The sequence below is a fragment of the Macrobrachium rosenbergii genome, chromosome 8 (assembly GCF_040412425.1).
Source record: "Macrobrachium rosenbergii isolate ZJJX-2024 chromosome 8, ASM4041242v1, whole genome shotgun sequence".
Classification (NCBI taxonomy): Eukaryota; Metazoa; Arthropoda; class Malacostraca; order Decapoda; family Palaemonidae; genus Macrobrachium; species Macrobrachium rosenbergii.
The window spans coordinates 55511568-55530217 of NC_089748.1; the positions used below are offsets into that span (position 1 = coordinate 55511568).

General features: G+C 32.0%; 1 protein-coding gene across 6 annotated transcripts in view; it reads left to right on the top strand.

The window, feature by feature from the left end:
• The window catches only part of Sec15 (exocyst complex component Sec15), a 97445-nt gene that overhangs the window by 63468 nt on the left and 15327 nt on the right, over positions 1-18650 (top strand). For 2 of the 6 annotated variants that reach the window (XR_010853765.1, XR_010853768.1), the window contains exon 17: positions 4398-5160. The exons of 2 other annotated variants lie outside the window; for them this stretch is intronic. The gene's annotated coding sequence lies outside the window, so the exon portion shown is untranslated. Of the gene's footprint in view, positions 1-3309; positions 6154-18650 lie in introns of those variants that run through there. 2 more of the 6 variants (XR_010853766.1, XR_010853770.1) reach the window with 2 other exon arrangements.

Below are 18650 nucleotides of genomic sequence, written 5' to 3' on the forward strand. Positions count from 1 at the left end.
ACCGTGGAAATTTCTCGAGGCCTCCCCCACCTCCCAAAACCCTTGCTCAGTCATTTATATCTTTGGAGCCTTGATCCCTGGTCCAGGTGTGTTGATAATGTCGAGCTCCGGATATTGAGGGATTATTGTATATTGTTTTGAAGATAAAATGAAGAAAGAAAATATAAATGAGGTACTCTTTATGTCTTCAGTGACATGTTATATAGTGCTTTACATTAATAAACTGTAACTACACAGATTTTGCTGTATAGTGCATACAGTCACTACCCGACTTATGAACGAGTTACTTTCTGGATGGCCGTTTAATATCTTGAATTGTTTGTAGCTTGTTTTTTAATATAGTGGTGCATAATTTTTGTTGATGTTTACATTCCCGAGTTAACTCAGGAGTTTTAAATTATGACTCCCAAGTCATAGATTATTTTACTGTATTTTAAATCTTGCAGTATTATAAAGAATTACTTTGGATGTTAGAAAGGTAAAAAGAAGGGAATGAAATTTAGATTCAAGCAACATTCAAAATTTAGTATTTATTTCCATGCTTTGATAGTCGTGAACTTGAGAGAATTTCACTGAAGCAGCATCTGACATTGGAAATTCACAAAGTAAACAGTGCACATGCCAGCTATTGACAAAAATGCATACTAAACTCTTCCTATAGGGAGAGGAAATATAGAAAATTGGAATTCATCAAAGAACGAGTTAAATCGGGAAGGCAGAAATGAGCAGGAATATTTTACAAGTATGAACGAGTATTCTCGTGATTGTAAGAAGAATACATGGTAGTTAATCACGAGAATACTCTGGATAATCAGGGAAGGGGTTAAAGGAACAGGTTCTTCATCATCCTCATGTTCTTTTCTGTGTAAAAATTCTTACTAGCAGAAGAGGCTCACAGAGCAAAATTTGAACTTGTGACTGTCTGTTTGTATCTCTGAATGTTCATAACTTGAATGTTAGTAAGTAGGGTTGTGACTGTGCTTGGCCATTACACCCAGCAAATACCCTATGGAAATAATTGTTCTGGGATTGCTCATGTTTAGCTGCTGGTTTTTTCCTTCTGCCAGTACTTTCCCTTAAACCTGCTTTAGCTTCATGTTTGTATCATTTCAGTCTTGGTTACTCCCACTGTGTTAATTTACCCTACTCTTTCACCTTTCTCTTTCTATAGTTTCTTGAGTCTCACCCTTGGCAGTTGTGTGTCCTGTTAGCTTAAAATCATTAGGTGTTGTGAAAGGAAAATTAAAGAGAGAACACTTTTTATGCTTTTTATTAGTTTTGTCATTGTATCTCATTTTTATACATCCTATTGACTCAGGTCACAGGTTTTCTACTTGGAATAACAGGCATCAGAGTCATAAGCAGAATGAAAATATATGTACATATCAAATATAAAGAAAGGTTTTCTCTTTTAGGTTCTTTAGAAGTAATTCGTTATTGCAAGTTGTAAAAATGTCTTATTTTAAAATGGGTACATACTTCTAATGGAACTCTGCATACAAAAATTATATAGATTTTGGGTTTTGAAAATTTTTATATGCACTTCAGCAGTTGAACAAATTAGGACAATGAATATTATATACCAAGGCATATTTCGCGGTTGGTTGTATAAACCATTATACAAGCATCTTCACTGCAACTATTGTGGAACATGCCTAAAAGGAGACAGAAGTTCAGGTGGAGTCTCATGGAATAATGAAATTTCTTAAAAATCTTGGTATATTATTATATAGTAATGATTTATTCAGTGTGAGACTATGGTAATTATCTTGATCTTGCTACAGAAGATGTAATTTTATTGAGATGAGATTTTTACTTTTCCATGATCATTGTTTTCATATTTTTAATGTATTTTTCTTTTATATATAAATGTGTAATATCAAGGATGCTCTTTCTCTGAGGAATTTGTTTGTTGTTTCTCTTGATGTTGAATTATGATAGGTCTCTTGCAGTGTGCTTAGCTGTTGTTAGTTTGTGAGGTTTTATTTAAAGTGTATTTCTTAAGCTTTTACTGTAGACAAGTAAGATTGAAGTATTACGTTTCCCCTTACCCCATGAAAAAATTTTAGTATAGTAACAATGCATGCATGCATAAGACAGATATGAAGAAATTCATTCCTTTTTATTGCTGACAGAGATTATTTAAAATGCTTGTTATAACCAATGATTAGCTATGAAACTTTAAAGTTGTTTCGTCAGATGCTGCATTTTAGCAGCTTCAACTTTTTTTACTTTCATTTGCATTAATCATCCACATTTCACTTCCATACAGGAAAGTTGGCACAACAGTCCCTTCTTACACTCTAATCTTGGCTTCCATAGCGACTCCCTGTTTTTCCCAATCTTTTGTGTGTCTCCTCTTATCCTATCACTAACCATTTTGTTTACCAGATACTTCTTACACCGTCTATGCTAACTCATTGCTCTGTTTTCTTATAAATTTTCTTCTCTTGTAAAGACTGTCATACTCTTTTACCAGTTTCTGCAGTTTCTGTCACTATACCCAATCATTACTTTATTGTTGCCAAATATCAACCATTTCACTTTCCCTTCATGACTGGTTATCTCATCCCTTAATTGTGCAACGACCTCTTCTGTCCTTTCTTGAACTTCTCTCATCACTCAATTTATGAAGAAGTTCAGCAGCCTCACTTTTACACCAAACAAATCACTCTCCCACCTATGTATTCTGACACACACTTTGATTCCTTCATAAACCATTTAATTGCTTTCAACAACTCTTTGTTTTATACCATGCTTCCTAAACATTTTCTGTTAATCAGTTCAATCATGAACCTTTTCTTGGACAATGTGTGGTGTGTGGATCACTTGTTTATGAAACAATTCAACATCTTGCATAACTGTTTCACAAACAGCACGTGATCCATGCAACATCGTTTTGTCTAAACCCTACACTGTTCTTCCCGTGCCAATCCTTATGTCAGTGGTCATTCTTTTTATTCAGGTTTATATAATACACCTTCCTTGGTATAGCAGTTAAAATTATGGCCCTTGAATTTTCACAGCTGCTTCTATTACCTGTATCTTATACAGTGGAAAAATTACTCTTTTCATTCCTTTGGAGATTTTCCTTGTATATATATATATATATATATATATATATATATATATATATATATATATATATATATATATATATATATTGTATGTGTATGTATGTATGTATAAAGATATATATATTCCAGTCTTTATGAAAATAAGAAGTTGTCATAGTGGAAAGTTTTAGTTTGTTTACCACAAACCTATTATGTGCAGTACTTTACTGAAGCCTAATCCTGCATTCAGCAGAGTCCAAGAAGAGAAGAAAAAGAAGACGATGTCACCTGGTTAGGAAGGTGTATCTGGTCTCCAAAGCTCTTTTCTCATAGTGAACAACCGTTGCTTGTGTGCCAGATTTGGTGTCCCCCTGGCTTTTCTCATCTGTGCTCAGTATATTCATATTTAGCTATTTACTGATTATTGGTACCTTTAGTATTTCTGTAGATGGTATTTTTCCTATATATACTTTTCTCTAATTTTTGGGTTTTTGGGGTATGCTGACTTCCAAAGCCAATAATTGTTCACAGTTGTTTTTCCTATATAAACATTTCTTTAATTTTTAGATTTTTGGGGTATGCTGACTTCCAAAGCCAGTAATTGTTCAGACATCTAAGTTACAGTATGTAATTTTTTTTTAACAGCCTTCTGTTTGTTTAATTTTTATAATTGTCTAGATATGGATAGATAGCCAAGTTATTGTTGCTTTTATTGTACTATAATGCTGCAATTCAGATTCAAGAGTTTTATGGCCAGTTTGAAAAATGGCCTCCAATTTTTTGTGCTGTTTGTATATTGGCCAAGATTATTCACATCAGTTAATTTGAGAGGTATTGTATGTAATTACAAGTCAAAGGAATTTCATTAATGTCAAATTCGTGTATGACCCCATAAGGTGTACTTACCTGATTAGGTGAAAGTCTCCTTTTTAGGGTGTCTGTGAGCTGCTTACCATGTTACAGTATCATAGAGCAGTGAGTTTGCACTAAAAAATTAATATCTTTTTCAAAAGGTATTTTTTCCTTGTCATTTTTTATGACAATATGCATTTCAGCTTTTAAGGGTTTTTGGGTACATTATTTTTTAAGCTGTAGTTCAAAAAGAGCAATCACAAATATTCACAAATATATTGTTCTGTGACTATGTGCAAGTCATTGATGCCATTATCAACATGATGATTTATAGACATTCTCAGAAATATTGTATTCTATAGTTATAATTAAGTTTTTCTTATATTTATATTTCACTGTTGCCTAAAATGAAGTTCATTGGACATTACAGTATGTAGACTCTGTTTCAGTGATTTTTACAAGTTTGATAAGATAGTTGACTTTATACAGAGAGCCGCAAAGATGATTCAGTCAGCAAAAGTTATGAAAGCAAGGCTTCTGGAACCAAGATGATAACTCCAGAAGCACGCCACAGCAAGTGTCACATTACCTGAACTGCATTTGTAATTAGTAATTGAAGTTTGTCTTGTATGTTTTTATTTTGTGGATGTGTATGGCAATTTTAGTTTAGAATTAATGTTGTACAAATAAAATAGAAGTATAACTTGGGAATCTGGGAATCTGCGAAGTCATAATTCTTATACTTTACAAGAAAACTAATCAGATTTTGTTAGCTTCATACAATATAAGTTTTAAAAGGAAATCTAAAACTGCTTTGAAAAAGTCTAAACATTTTCTAGATCTTAAAATGCTTAAAACTTGCCTAACAGTATCAACTAACTTTTGATGCTGGGGAAAGTAAGCTTACAGTTTTGTCAGTGACTGAATTAGAAGACTAAGAGTACTGTTTCTTGCTCCTACCTATATAAAATGTAGCGTTACTATATGTGACGGTATAATATCTAGCGTTGACATGTAATATATTTGTCTTCATTCACTATAACTCTATATACACTGGTACAGGCATATAGATTTGAAAATCCTAAACGTAGCTGCCACGTCTAAAGTTTTTTAACATTTATTTTCTCATTCTAATAAACATGGTTATATAAAGTTCACATGTAGCAAAAGAGAAAATTGACGTCAAATTAAGTTTACATATCATCATTCAGTGCCTAACAGAGTGTGCTGATTTCTATAACTGAATGAAAAATATTCTTTGAGCTTTACTTTCATTTCACTCTCTTGAAAGTAGAGTCAAAGGTTTGAAAAAAAAAATTTAGTACAGAATATATCACTTCACTGAAAAAAAGTTAAAAAGTCATTGATAGTCTGTCACCTATGATGGTGAATATCACTTCTCTAACAACAGTAAAGGGCTAGCAGAAACAGGAAAACACAAAGCAATGCAGTTAAAAAACATCAGATAATCAACACAGCATGTAACTGGACATGATGGTGCTAGCAGAGAACAAATGCATTTTATCTTTGGGGACAAGTATCGTCAACTGTAAATTTCAGCTGACTTGAGTAATGTAAATTTAACTGCATACTTTTCAGTGTTCCAAAGGGTACATTAGACATTGTAGTCCCTCTGGTGACAATACATTTTTTTACAGTAAAGTACATAAACAAACGTGTAGTCTGGTATAATGGAAACTAGCACTTTTTAACAATATCCTTTATATTCTAGTGTGACATTACTGGACGTCATATTAATATTAAAATATAATAGGAGGATGAAGTATGAAAGTTATGAAGAAACTGTTAATTTGTGTATTCATTGTGTTTTAATAATTACTTATTGTTTGCAGTGCATGAACTTTGTTGAAATATACAGTTGAAGTATAATTTTTGTATGTGAATGCTTTGAATGCTAGGAGTGTGATTTTATCTTGAATGTTAAAAAGTCCAGAGATAGCATCACCATTTGGTTATTTTTATGTCATTGTACAGCATCTATTCAAAAGTTAAAAGTTGTACTTTAATTCTCAGATTAGGATTAGACTTTTTTTTTCTTTTATATCACTAAAAGAGGATTTCAGGTTTTTAATGTTTATAATTGTATTGTCAAAAACAAACATCAGAGTAAACTAAGATTGTAATGAAAATCTTTTGGATTTTCACAGTGGAATTACGTTAAAAAATCTCAGTAATTATGTATTATCCAAAGTGCAATTTTCAATAAAATTCATTTTATAATTTTGGAGGATTTTTCTACTATATTAGTTGTTAGTACATGACAGTTATAGGATATTTGAAATCATTTTGATTTCTGATAGCTGTGTTGATATGTAATAGTTTTGTGTTATTCTTGAATCAAGGTAAAATCTGTCTTGATACCCCATCATTGGAATATGAAACTGGTTTTGAATAGACTGTTGATGTAGAGTATATTGAGCAATGAAAGGGAATGGTTGAAGAATTTTGAAGCATAAAGGGTAGAAGGAAGTAAGATTTTGGTGTAAATATTTTGTGTATAGTGGCATGGTAATTAAGAGTACAGAATTACAGTATATAACACATAGTTGAAGAACCTCACTGTGGAATGTTTTAAATGCAATATTATTTACAAAACTAAAACATCTTGCATTTTATAATTCTTGTATACATTTTGATACAACAAGTTTATTATACAGTATAGATATTTTCTTTTGGCCATTTGTATGCCATATTGTCTGCATTCCATAACTAACTACCATGAGTTATTATATGACATGGTCTAGTTGCCATGGAATGTCCATTTCATCTTATGTTAAAAGTTTGCTAAGCTAGTAAATGCAAGGTTTACATTGGTATTAACATTTCTTTATTTCTCAAAGTATCTTGGATTTTCCATCAACGTGGAGATTATATACAATACATACAGTAACTCTTAGAGAAAGAAATGAACTAGCTGGACCTCACATCTCACAAGAATTATTGAGGAAGGGTTACCACAAGTTTTAAGTTTTAAAACATAAAATAGGGTAATTTTTTCATAGGAATACATAGTCATTCTGAAAACTTCTCTGATTCATTTATACAACAGATATCTTAGCCATTCTGAGTAAATGCAACTGTTATGGGAAGATGCATTTGCAATTTGACTTGCCCTTGTTTACTGCATAACACTGAACTTGTCAGATGGTGTGATAGTTGACTTGAGTATTCTCTTCCAACACTATGCTCTCCAGATATTTGTCCATTTGAAGCTGAGGGCCCATTTTTCTTGGGAACTCTGGTTGTAAGTATGATTATTTTTAGAGATTCAATTCATTTATTTTGTTCAGTTGTAAAAGTTTTTTGAACCTTTGTGCATTTTCTAAATGTACTTGAGATCATAAATATGAATATTTTGACCTAGATTATGTATTCATACAAACAAATTATATATACATTGCATTTAAATAATATGAAAGCAGTCTATGTAACAATCTAGTGTAAAGCAGTTATATAACAATCTACATGTATTCTAGTAGTTCACATCTTCAAGGCATATAAATTAGACTAGGTGAAGAGTTTAGTTGAAAATTTTATAAATTTTGTCCCTATACAACCTTTAAAGATCATTAATAGAGATTTCAATTTGTTACAATGATCTCCTTGCCATCGTTGGCCACTTGAACTGAAACAAATGCCATTTTATTGCAGAAGTTAAAGACACATTGTTCCTTTGATATCACAAGTATATGAGCAAAGAAAGCACAGATTTCTCATCTTTTGACAAAGCACATCAGAATTTCTTATCCTTTGACAAAGCACAAACCCTATATTTTCCCTTGATCTTTATGCTGATGCACTGAGAGATTCTATAAGCCACCAATACTGGCAAAAAACAATAGCAAAGGGAGAACCCAACTTTTGATGCTCAAGTTACTGCAGTGCTACACATTATATAACAATACTGGTATAAAAACAGCAGCAAAGTATGAGATTTTACCATATACAATAATATGATGAGATAATTTCATTAACTTCTCTTGAAGTAGACAGTAATTTATCGATACTACACTACTTATGTACAGTATATGGATATGCTATTTAGAATACTGTACAAGAATAAGTTTGAGTTTTGTATTATATATATATATATATATATATATATATATATATATATATATATATATATATATATATATATATATATATATATATATATATATTATGAGTTGATACAATAATTGTATTAATGCCAAACACATTGGCTCCAAGAATGTCATAACACAAATCAGGTAATTTCAGTTACAGTAATTAAAGTAATTACCGTATACAGTGCTATAAAAATGGACCAGCCACCTTTATGCTAGATGGTTACACTGTATAGAGTGCAGTAGTGTGTGGAAAGCAGTGCAGTTGTTTAAAATAGGCCATTGTTCAGTGGCTTTTTCTTACGAAAGTATGATGTTCAGCACCAATGAATTTTAGTGGATGCAAAAATATTTTGAAATGAGATGTTTAATGTGGAAACATACATCTGATTGCTTTTTATTTCATAAGACTAAAAGTTGAAATATTTGATATCCCTAAAATCTCATTTTATTGTAAAAAGAATAGTGCATTGACAAACTTACTACAGTACAGTTATTATCTATTGTATAAAGTCATTTAGGTTGCTCCTCATGAAATACTATATAGTAATGTACTTTGTTTGAATGTACTATGGAGCTTGGGTTCAAGGTTTTTTGGTCCTGTTAAATTTTTTGAAAAATTCTTTTTAAGAGGTTACATGATCTACTTCTTAAGAGTTGGTGAATTTTTTAATAAAAAATTTACAATAATTTTTTGTTTCAAAGCAGATATTTGTGTAGGGATAGGCAGCTGATGTCCTCAAATTTTATTCACCTCATAGAAAATTTAAACTAGGTCGAAATGTGTGATCACAAAAGTGGTTGCAGGTACAGAAAAGAGGTACAGCTTACAGTGCAGTGGTTACATTTCCGCCATAGTAATTTTAAGTATAACTTGCATGTCTCATAATGCTTTCTTTTACAATTCAAAAGGTGAGAATAAACTAATATTTTCAATATCTGAAGGTACATTTTGTGTTGGGGGAATATTGAAGCATTAAAATACAAATAATGACGGATATTATGATTGCCTCTGTTTCACTAGTTATGGTTTTTATATTTACAGTATTTACAAGAGTAAGTGCCGTGTATAAGCATTGTTGTTATGCCAAGCTTTGATATGACTCACAATGACAGTTGCTTCAAGTAGGTAATATCTCTTACAACAGTTTAAGCTGTGAGTATTGTGGTGCAGCACAGTTTGCAAGCAAGTAGTTAGAATTTAACGCTTCATCTAGTATCATCAGTTTCAGTTTTAAATAATTTCAGCATTTGTAGTACTTATTCTTAAGCATTTCTGAATATTCAAAATGAGATGTTAATCTTTTTAAGGATCAAGTATATTGGTGCTTTCCTTGCACTATGGTAAAGTTAGTACTGTAGTTGAATTTATAAGCCAGAATGTAGCTGTAATTCTTATCCTTGTCATGTTTCAACTTTGTATAATTGTAAATTCAATTCCTTAGTTGGACCAAACTGCATTTTATTGTTTAATAATACATAAAGGATATGTTCAGGTAAAATATGGTCTTGCAGTAATGTATTCCACAGTATCGGATTGCAATAGCCATAAGACACTTTGCTATGAACCAAATCTGTGTTGGGCAAGAAACTTCCCTATACTGCACAGTACTAGCCTGGTTGAGATGGACATGAATTGATAAGGTTTAGCATTGCATTATTAAACAAGCTGGTAGTTAAAACTTGCTAAAAGATGAGGGTGAAGATTATTTGTCATGCATGCAACCAATCAGTGCATGCTTGTGAATGATCTGAATTACCATTTACAGTACACAAGTGCTGCTACTGTATAGTACTCACTTAGTTCATAAATTGCTGAAGATAATTGTTACAGAACATAAGGGTTCTGTGATATTGTAAGGTTATTTGCGTGTCTCATGCAAGTGCAAGCTCTTTTTATATATCATTCCTTAAAATGCATTAAAAAACTGGTTTCAAACATTCAGCTTCAACAAACACTTCAAACACATAAGAGATTGTTAATGCAAGGTTTCATTCTACTTCCAATAATGTTTGTCTAATTACATAACAATTCTTTAGTATCTGTCAACTTTAGATGGGCTGATTAAACTGCTTATTATTGTAATACACGTAGTAATAATCATAAAAGTATTTAATACTTATTAGGCCTTAGATATTTTGCCATGAGGCTTTTGATCTTCAGTTTCAGTATGCATTTGCAGCTGTATTCTTATTGGACACTGTGCATTTCTGCCTATGTAATTGGCTAGTATGGTAATTTATTTGCTATTTAACTATGATTATTATATGCCTAATATCAGTTTAGCAGAGTGTATGTGTGTACATATGTATGTATGTATGTGTGTGTGTGAGTCTACAATACCAAAGACAAGATCAACAGATAAATGCACATACACCTGTAGAAGTTGTATATACAATAAAAGTTTCAATTAAAAGTTTATTACATGCATAATGCTTATTTCTTTCTTGAAAGCTTATTAATGTACATATACTGTACACACATTGTCATACAGGTTTTGATATAATATTTGTGATTTTATGTGTATCTTGTTTCTTTCTTGACATCTTAGTATGCAATATGCAATTTGTTCCCTGCATAAAGCAGTGAGACACAATTTGTCATGTAAACATACATGCATGCACTTGCAATGTTGTACTGTTTGTATATTATTGCACTGTATTTCATTATTTCTTCAGAAAAATTTCATTTAGTTTAATAGATATTCTGGTACAAGTATAGTATTAGTGTGGTGCAGGTGCAGTTAATTGTGATAGGTAGACTTGCTAGTTAGTGCTGCAAAAGTTAATTACATGCATGTTTTGTATTGACTCTAAATATACAGTGTGTATTTGTGAAACATAAAAGGCTTTTAGATTATTGATTTTCATAATTCATAGCAAATATGGAAAATTCTTAATGAAATTACTTTTGATTTGTGTGTGCCACCAAGATATATAAACAGTGCTGTATTTCACTATTTCATCTCAATCTTACACATCCTTTTTGATAGAAAAAGATGAATGAAAAGGTTTAAAGTAATGAATGAGTGATTTTTCCATTACAGTACTTGATAGTGTTGGGGACATTTATCTGAATAGGAAACCCTATGTCTAGGCTAGGTTAGCATAATGTTAGTGAATGACAGTTTAGAATCACTAGTATTACAGAGAGCTTGATCCACTTGAATGCAACACTTTCTGGCAGTAGGTGTATAACATGGTAAAACAGTGGATAAAATAGCGTGCTGGCTGATTGCTTTGATGGAAACAAGTTAAACAAGGAAACAACTGCACATGCATGCTGGAACTCAGCACCAAATAGCCATGGAGGTATAAAACCATCATGGCAAAATATCCACTGTATAATAGTAATAATAATGATAATACTAGTACCTGAATGTTCTGTTGAATAACAATAGAGTCAGTAGTTAGAAATAGAAGTCTTCAATTTGGTTCTGTAGTGAGTACAGTATTTCTCATTAGATTGATCTCTTTTACTTACTGTCACAATGTCATTAGCTCTTGTGGACCTTTAGCTATGGAATCATAGCTTTTAGTTAGATCTAATATCCAGTGGTACCATCCCTGAAAAAACTAGATGACAGTGTGACATTGAAAGTGGTCCTCTAGTAATGGATGCATTCCAGACAGGAAAGCTCGAGACTTTTCTTTTCATGGTAATGCTCCTTGATAAGACCCATCATGCTGATCAGCATAGCATAACAAATAATAAGTTTGTATTTAAGTAATGTAAATGTCTAGATTTTCCTAATGCACAGATTTTCACCATTGGAAGATTTTGCGCTGGATAGAAAACTTTCCAATAAAATGGAAGGTGTTATATAACCTAAGTGCCTTTGTTCTGATGATAAAACTTGAGTAAGATGAGTTTTTGTAAAGATATCTGGCTTTTCCAAAATGATGGCTCCTGTAGCAAAGTGCATTAAAGCTTCTGTCTCATTTACTTTGTCATAGTTTCAAAAACTTTTTTTTTAGGTAGTTAACTAATTGTAGTAAATTTATAAATAAAATCATCTCCAGTTTGTGAACATCATCCAAATAAGCAATTTGAAATACAAATCACAGAATATGGAGACTGTATGTCCCATTTTGTCAAAATATATAATAATAATAATAGTTTTGTTGAATAAAATGGCTGCATTTAATAAAGAATTTCATCTGTAAGAAATACGCTGTTTCATCCATCAAAATATGAGCATTGGACAATTATTGACTAATATTGATGTGCAGGAAAAGCGAATTATTAGAAGAATTAAGAAAACTCAGTAAAAAATCAATTTGCAAAATGTAGCCATTTTATTCAACAAAACTTGCCTCAAAGAGGGTCTTCTTCCTTTGGATAATAATAGTAATAATAATAATAATAATAATAATAATAATAATAATAATAATAATAATAATAATAATAATAATAATTACTGTATTATTATTATTTTTTAATTTCAGTCATCCAGTTTGACTGGGTGGTATTTATAGTGTGGGCTTCCAAGTTGCATCCTACCTCCTTAGGAGTCCATCACTTTTCTCACTATGCGCCCTGTTTCTAATAGCACGCTCTTCTACATGAGTCCTAGTTTTTCTAGATCCCTTTTCAGGAATCTTGGGATCGTGCCTAGTGTTCCTATGATTATGATTATGGGTAAAATTTCCACTGGCATATCCCATATCCTTCTTATTTCTATTTGCAGGTCTTAATACTTTATTATTATTATTATTATTATTATTATTATTATTATTATTATTATTATTATTATTATTATTATTAGTGAAGAATAACATAGAATTCTCTTATGAAATGAAGGAAGGATGAAAGAAGGTTACTTTTTAGTCATCAGCATTTAAGTAAAAGATGGATATATGCAAAATAGAGATTGTAACTTTTTGGTAGTACTGTACGTGTACCTCAGTTTATAACTGTTAAAGAAAATTACCAGTTATTGTTAATTCATCTTTAAAATTATGTTGTAAAGAAGAAAAGGTTGAGCTTTATATCCTTAACCCATGGTATAAAGTCGTTAATAAATTAAAATTGTTATATTTCTCATAAATTCGCTTATGTTGTGAAGTAGAGATTTGATTTCAGTAATGGTTTCTCAGACTTAAGTCTGAGTTCATTTATCAGTAGTTAAGAGCAAATTGTCTATGTGTGGTACATATCTTTTTCTCCTCCATTTTATTACCTTGAATATTTTCTCCGTTTTATTATTATGAATACTATATAAACTTTTTATAGTGCTTAAGTTGTACTCACCAGTTATCTTTTTCATAAATTGGCAAGAGAAAGCTAAAGGAATCACCTGAGGTATTTAAAAAAAAATATTTTGAACGGTGTATGTCTTTTCCCTCTGCCTGATCTACTGCAATGCTTCTCCCAGCTCTTCCTAGACATTTCCCATTTATTCAGGCGTAAGTTTCATTCAAACTTGAAAACCTTTCAACATTATTATTATTACCCAGAATTTTTGCCTCATGTCTCTTATTGTTCCTTTGGGTCATTACTTTGTTCCTCAGACCAAAAGACATTATTTTAAAAGCATCACAAGTCTGTACTTGGAATTGTACAGAATTATCTGCAGCGCTGCACTTACAAATATCACCATAAGATATGGTGTACAAGATACTTTTGAGGTATCACAAACAAATAATGGTATTTATACGGAGGTTTCTGCACTGACGAGGGAGCCCTTCTTTTGAAGTCTTGGACCTTCAATCTGTGGAAGAACATATCGTCAGTACTTAGTTTTTTTTTTTTTTTTTTTTTTTGGCAAACACATGGTCTTGTTAAACTGTTTCATATTAATAATTGATATAAAATGGGTTGTGCTGAAAGACATTTTAGTGCACTAAAATATATATCCATAATTTAGCCATGATAATATATATCACTTATTTAGGCTACTGTAAATTTGCATCCTAGCATTAATAGTCAAATAGCTTCATGGAGCTAAGTACACCATTTAAACTTAAAACATCTTAGCATGTGGATTTGATCTTGAAGACAGAGAAATGGAGAGCATAGCCATCTGTGATTCATTTTCATATGGGTACAGTCACCATTTTTTTTTTTATTGAGTTTTGCTAAGACAGGCTCTTCAAGCATGCAGGTTGAAGCTGGTTAGATGTAGCTAAAATGTAGTGCAAATAGACACAACTATAATCCAAAATGGACATGATATATTAGCTTTGCGTTCAAATGCTGTAGCAAAGAGGAATAATAATGAATAAAATTAAATTAAAGATGCAACAAAAAATAAAAAGCATAAAGGGACATAAGAGCCATGCAGACATAAAGAGGCCGTAACTTTAAGGACAGTGAAAACAATGTTTTGTGTGGCTGTATATGTGAGTAATGAAAGTATAATTTTAAAAAGGCAACAGCATTTTATCTTAAAAAAATTGTTGCAGAAAGCAAGTGTAGTTTACTGTTTACACTAGGTTCGTTGCAACAAAAAGCTAATTGAATCTCAAATCTCAAGAAATTAAAAGGAAACTTATTCAGTTTATGTAAATACAGTAGTAGCAACTGTCTTCTGTCACTGATGGCTGTTCCAAAGGCTTTGATTATTATCTCACCTGGATATTTTATTTTCTTAATAAGCTATGGGAATACCACAGCACACATTAAGGAATAGGAATAGCTGCCTCAGTAGCAACTAGGGAAAGGAAAGGATAACTAAGGAACTTTCAAAGGGAATAGTTTGTAACTTTCCAAGTGTGACTGAAGGGTAGTGCTACACAAAGTTTATAAATTCTAATAATCGAAAAGTAACAGTACAAGAATGGCAAACATTTTTGTGAATCAGGTAAAGCAGAGTAATCCCCCATTTTTGTCTGAGGAAAGAGCCAAACGCATTGGCCATAATGCACTATAATGCATAAAAATGCTATTGAAATATATATAAAAGCTAAAAAAATTCTACCCACCAGTTTTTAAGATGATCTTCAGTTGATTACGGACGTCAGGGTGAAGTTGTTATTCCTCCGTAATCTGATGATAACTTTGGGTTTGTAATATTATCTCAAAAAAGTTTTTTTTTTAAAGTCATTGAATTTACTGTCAGCATTTTTAGAGGTAATTTACATGAATATGCATATAGATTTATGAAGGATTTACTATGAAATCTGGATGTGCTTTAGTGCATGATGGTTTAAATAGTCTTCCAGCATCACTTCAGTACTGTAATGTATTTTTTTTTACTTCATATCCCGCTGAATGAATTTATAGTTACAGGAATTATACAATATTTTCATATTTTCATATTAGTGTATAGTTTTTTTCGATGGGAAAAGGATGGGTTTAATGTGTAAAAAACCTAAACTGTTGAGGATTAAAAATGTAAGGTCTTTGGGTATATTCATGACTCTGACACATGATTTGTGTCCCATGTCATCACAGGGAAAGGAAAAACAGTGTAAATACTGACCGGTTTCAAGTTTACATCTAAGCCATTTTCAGTCCTCTGATTTACACCCAGTTTTTCATTTCCTTGTAGTAAACTGTAAGCATTTGAGGATTGAATCCTTATTGTACCTTTGTATGAATAGTGAACTAAATGAAAGATAGTACAAGAGTATAAATATAGCATATATATATATATATATATATATATATATATATATATATATATATATATATATATATATATATATATATATATATATATATATATACATACATACATACATACACACAGGTGTAAAGACAAAATCCACAAAGGAAAGGGAAACAGTGGAGTACTGCAGTACTCCATTGTTTCCCTTTCCTTTCATGGATTTTGTCTTTGTTTATATATTCATCACGTTCCATATTTTCGTGATTCAGTTTTTACATTATATATATATACAAGTAAACCCTCCGTATTCGTGTTCTCATGATTCGAGGACTCATGCATTAAATGGGTTCTCATGGAACATATCTAGCGTATTCATGGGAAAATTTGCCCATTTGTGGTATTTTCACAGAAATATTCACTAATTACTGTATTTTCATACCATTTCATGAATAAATGCACTTTTTGTGATAAAACTATTAAAAAAATACCCAGGTATAAGCATTTTTAGGATTTTCTTGTGTTTAACTATCAAAATGGCAGTTCTAAGTGTTTTTAGAGGGGGTTTTAAGTATTTGCGGTTTTAGCAATTAGGGAGTGTGAAATACGCATCCCCCCACGAATAAGTGTTCACTGTATATATATATAATTATTTTTTGAGGGTGTGTGGTTGTGTATTGTACTGTATATATATATAATCAAAGCTACAAACGTCCTTTAATATCAATTCATCTACCTCGGAAGTATATTTTCATATATATTTGCGAAGGGAATTTTTACAGGTGATAATAAGTCACCGTCGTGGGATCGAACCAGCGACGGGCGGGAATCCAGGACTTCAGTGACACACTAGTTTGGTTGAGTGTGTCACTGTAAATCTGATTCCCAAATCGTCGCTAATTATCCGCGAAACGATGAACTTATATCACCTAAAAGTCCCCTTGATGGCACATATAATATTATTACTTCGAACCAACCAGTGGATATTAAAGGGCGTTTATGCTTTCTGATGTATATGAATCAGTGATGTGATAAATAGTCATATATATATATGTAGGTATATATATTTTTCCAAGAAAATGTTGTCACATTGCAAATGCATTATTTTAGTGTAGCCTGTTTGTGCATCATGCATAATCTCAAACATGTTATTTCACTGGAGAAAAGCAGGAACAGGTGACTTGGGTAGGTTAGCACATGTGCCTGCAGGAGGCACTGTTAGGGCTTATATGCAGTTAAAAGCTAATGTGGTAATTGTAAATATGCATGTTTTCTAAATTGTACTTTGTCATACTTCTTTTGTAGTACAGTCTCATAGAATGCCATAATGACATGATCCCCCCCCTCATCTCTCTCTCTCTCTCTCTCTCTCTTTCTCTCTCATCCATACACTTTATTACTAGATTGTAGTACTGTAGTTTGTTCTCGTTATGGTTCATTACTTCATGTTTTCATTTCATCGTATGTAATGCATAATTCACTTTGTAATTTGCCATATTTCATTCATACACTGTAGTACTTTCACAATCACTGTAACAATATGTTTTTTCTCTTTCTTTTGCCCAGCCTTTCTTTACTTGCACTTGAAATATGACATAGTGTTGATTTCTTTATATGTTACTATTTCTGGTTGGTCATCATATTTTGTTCAAGCTTTATTTTCATAGGTTGCAATTTTTTTGCTCCTGAGTACACTTATTATAAATGTGATGCTTGGAAAATGCTTGTGATTCTTCACCCTTTTTATCATTCCTGAGACGATTTTGCACTTGTCACTTTTTCTTTGTTATTGTGCAGCACTTAAGGTTTTCCATTTTGTTCTTATTGTTCTTATGACTTCATAGAGGTAATGGCTAAGTTGACATTGTGGCACTTTATTTGTAGTAAATTGATTTTGTGATTTATACTAAGGGCATTACAGGTATAAGTACTTTGTGATTTAATGAATTGATTTTTCTATTTTTGCAGGTGTTTCAAGTACAGTATTTTACTTGTTAATTTTAGTTACTGTGGGTCTTTGTGTTTTCATTTTTTAGATTGTTTCCTATCAACTAAGGTTTTAAATTGATCCAGTGTGAGATAAGTTGTTTTCCTGTGGCTGCATAAATTGTTTGTTTGTCCATTTCTGTTATTCGTAGCCATAATTTGTTGTTTGTTTATCTAGGTTCAGGTGGTCTTAGACCTAACCTCAAACTTGAGTTGAGAAGGTTTTGGTTGCATCTTAAACTCTGTTCATTCATTATTTCTTTTGGATAGTATACAGGCAGTTCCTGGTTATCAGCAATCCGGTTTTATGGCACTTGTATAGTGATGACAATAATTGGAATTTCGGTGCTGATATGTGGCGATATCCGCTTATCAGCGCCAATAACCAAAGATCGGCGCCAATCCCTGCTTATCAGTGCCAGTAAGTGCCAATAACCAAGGATCGGCGCCAATCCCTGCTTATCAGTGCCAGTAAGCGCCAATATTCGTGTTTCGGTTATTGGTGATTTTCGGTTATCATCACGCTGTCAGGAACAGAACCCCCGCCGATAACCGGGGGACTGCCTGTACATTGCTTCATTTGGAAGAACTGTAATTTTCAGAGGATTATGAAATGTAGGACGACCGTCACTAATCCAGCACTAATTTTGGATGGCGAAATTTAAAATTTACTGGGTTACTTCAGCAGCATGCTGCTACTGTTTGTTGACACTACCTTGTGTGTGTACATACGTACCCTATGCACATGATTGCATTTATCTTTTGGGTTGTAAAACAAAAATTAGAAAATGCAGTAAAAATATAAATGAGAAAAGCATAAGATATAAATAAGAAAATCATAAGGGTAACAACACCAACCAAAAACAAACTGTAGCAAGTTCTCCAACGCCAGTGAATGAACTTGTGCACTCATATGTACCCTACGCACATGATTACATTCATCTTTTAGGATGTAAAAATAAAAAATGAGAAAATACGATAAAAATATAAATGAGAATATAAATAAGAAAATCATAAGCCAAACAATATGAACCAAAACAAGCTGTACCAAGTTCTCCGACACCAGCAAATGAATTTGTGCGTGCTTACGTACC